The sequence below is a fragment of the Triticum aestivum genome, chromosome 7A (assembly GCF_018294505.1).
Source record: "Triticum aestivum cultivar Chinese Spring chromosome 7A, IWGSC CS RefSeq v2.1, whole genome shotgun sequence".
NCBI classification, from domain to species: Eukaryota; Viridiplantae; Streptophyta; class Magnoliopsida; order Poales; family Poaceae; genus Triticum; species Triticum aestivum.
The window spans coordinates 172,989,477-172,992,533 of NC_057812.1; positions in this window are offsets into that span (position 1 = coordinate 172,989,477).

Sequence of the window (3,057 nt, forward strand, 5' to 3'; positions counted from 1 at the left end):
AGCCCGCCGCTGCTCCACCCGCGCCTCCACCGTTCGCCGCCGCGGGAGCCGCGCCCCGGCGACCGGATCCGGCCGCCCCCGTCCTTCTCCTCAAGATCCCGGCGAGACCCACCGTTCTCCGGCAAACCAAGGCAAGTCCGGCCACCTCGACTTCTTCTCCGGCGAACAGCTCCGGTGACCTCGGGAAGCGTGCAGATCTGAGATCCGAAATGTCGTTGACTTTCTTCCGAAACCCTAGTTCATATGGCCATGTTCATCGTGCTATAACTTTGCATCTGTAGCTCCATTTTGGGCATATAGCATATCAAAACGTTCGCCTCAGAGAGTACATCATTTCATTCCATTGCATCATTTTCATTTGAGTTCATCTTGATGCCCAAAATGCTGTTGGAAGAGTGCTACTTGAGATAATTGTCAGATCTGCCGCTCCATTTAGATATTTGTCATTTTTGCCATGATTATTGTGTGCATGATATGCCCACGAGCTCTACATATGTTTTGTTAAGGGTTTTGCCATATTTCCAGGGGTGCAACCCATGTATTTTTGTGATGTGTGTGGTGACTAGCACAAGCTTGCACAGTGAAGCACTTGGTCATGCTGATTTCAGGGACTTGGCATTTCCACTAAGTCCTTGAGTTGTTTATCTCATATGGCCATATATTCATGTTGTTTCCTAGTGATCCATGCCTCTTTTGAGGATGATCAGTAAGGATGTTTTGTTAATCTTGTAGTGCTCTATCCATCCATGTCTTTGTTTGCAATTATGGAGCACCCTACCTTGAGTCAATCAAGCTCTACTTTTGCTATTTCGTGAATCTGGGCAGATTGTCTACTTGTTAACAATTTTGCCGAGGATGTTGTAGTTGATCCGTGCATGCTATGTTATTGTTCTTGCCATGTCTAGCTTGCATTTTGTGTATTCTTGATGGATGTATGCTTAGTTTGTCATGACTTGCTCTGTGGTGAGTGCATCGAGCTCGTAAACATGCCTACTTGATATCTGTTTCAGCATGCTTCAGTTTTCACTAAGTCTGTGATCTGATTATGTTTTTGCCATGTTCATATGCTTGCAAATGTATTTTCTGATCCCTTTAGGCTCAAGGTCACTAAGGGACTTTTGTTAAGCTCTTTGAGTAGCTCCATGACATGCTTTACTTTGCCATGTTCAGGTCCTGTAGCATATAGTTTTCATGCTTCGAAGAGTGCTATCTGATCTGAAATTCCAGACAAGTGTTAATTTCACTAAGTCTGAAATCTGTTTGCCATATGCATTTTTGCCATGCTTGTTTGAACCTGTTAATGGATGAATTGGCCGTAGCTCAGTGCTAGACTTTTGTTAAGCATCATGAATGCATCCCTGCCATGTATTTTGTTGTCATGTTTGGGTGCTGTAGCATGTTCATCTTGTTGCGTTTAGATAACTACTTGCTGTAAATCGCAGAACGTGGTCATATTTGAATTGCTTGCCATTTCCAAACCGTAACTCCGATTCCGGCGTTCTTTATATCGTTTTCAAGCGATTTCATCTCATCTTTCCAGTGGCACACTTGGAATTCCAAGTTGAGGCCTGGTTCATGCATCCCTTGTCAAATCTTGCATATGCATCCCGCATCGCATCCCGCATAGCATACCATCTTTGCATTATATTCTTTGAGCTTTGTACGTGGTTGATTGTGTTCCGTTTGCTTGTTTGTCTTGTTTGGGTAGAGCCGGGAGACGAGTTTGCTAACGAGGAGCCCGTTGAGTTTACTTTCGAGGATCCAGTCAACTCTGACAACTTTGCAGGCAAGATGATCATACCCTCGAAATCTCTACTATCTTTGCTGTGCTAGATGCTCGCTCTTTTGCTATGTCAATGCTACAATGCCTACCACTTGCTTTCAAGCCTCCCAAATTGTCATGTCAAACCTCTAACCCACCATGTCCTAGCAGACCGTTGATTGGCTATGTTACCGCTTTGCTCAGCCCCTCTTATAGCCTTGCTAGTTGCAGGTGAAGATTGAAGACTGATCCTTGTTGGAACATTTATTTAATTGTTGGGATATCATTATATTTCCATGTTATCTTAATGCATCTATATACTTGGTAAAGGATGGAAGGCTCGGCCTCTCGCCTAGTGTTTTGTTCCACTCTTGCCGCCCTAGTTTCCGTCATATCGGTGTTATGTTCCCGGATTTTGCGTTCCTTACGCGGTTGGGTTATAATGGGAACCCCTTGATAGTTCGCCTTGATTAAAGCTTTTCCAGCAATGCCCAACCTTGGTTTTACCATTTTCCACCTAGCCTTTTTTCCCTTGGGTTTCCGGAGCCCGAGGGTCATCTTATTTAACCCCCCCGGGCCAGTGCTCCTCTGAGTGTTGGTCCACCTCGTCAACCGCCGGTGGCCACCAGGGGAAACTCTGGGATGGCCTACCGGAAGTTTGGACAATCTGAGTGTGCCCTGAGAACGAGATATGTGCAGCTCCTATCGGGATTTGTCGGCACATTCGGGCGGTGTTGCTGGATTAGTTTTACCATGTCGAAGTGTCTTGAAGAACCGAGGTACCGAGTCTGATTGGAACGTCTCGGGAGGAGATCTATTCCTTCGTTGACCGTGAGAGCTTGTCATGGGCTAAGTTGGGACTCCCCTGCAGGGATTTGAACTTTCGAAAGCCGTGCCCGCGGTTATGGGCAGATGGGAGTTTGTTAATGTCCGGTTGTAGATAACTTGAACCTTAACTTAATTAAAATGAATCAACTGAGTGTGTTACCGTGATGGTCTCTTCTCGACGGAGTCCGGGAAGTGAACACGGTGTTGGAGTAATGCTTGCGCAGGTTGCTCTCTAGTTTCTCGCTGGCGCTTTGCCTCCTCTTCTCGCTCTCTTTTGCGAACAGTTTAGCCACCATATATGCTAGTCGCTTGCTGCAGCTCCACATATATTTACCTTGCCATACCTATTAAGCTTAAATAGTCTTGATCGCGAGGGTGCGAGATTGCTGAGTCCCTGTGGCTCACAGATTACTATTACACCAGATACAGGGCCTAATGATTCCGCTCCAGGTGACGCGCTCGAGCTC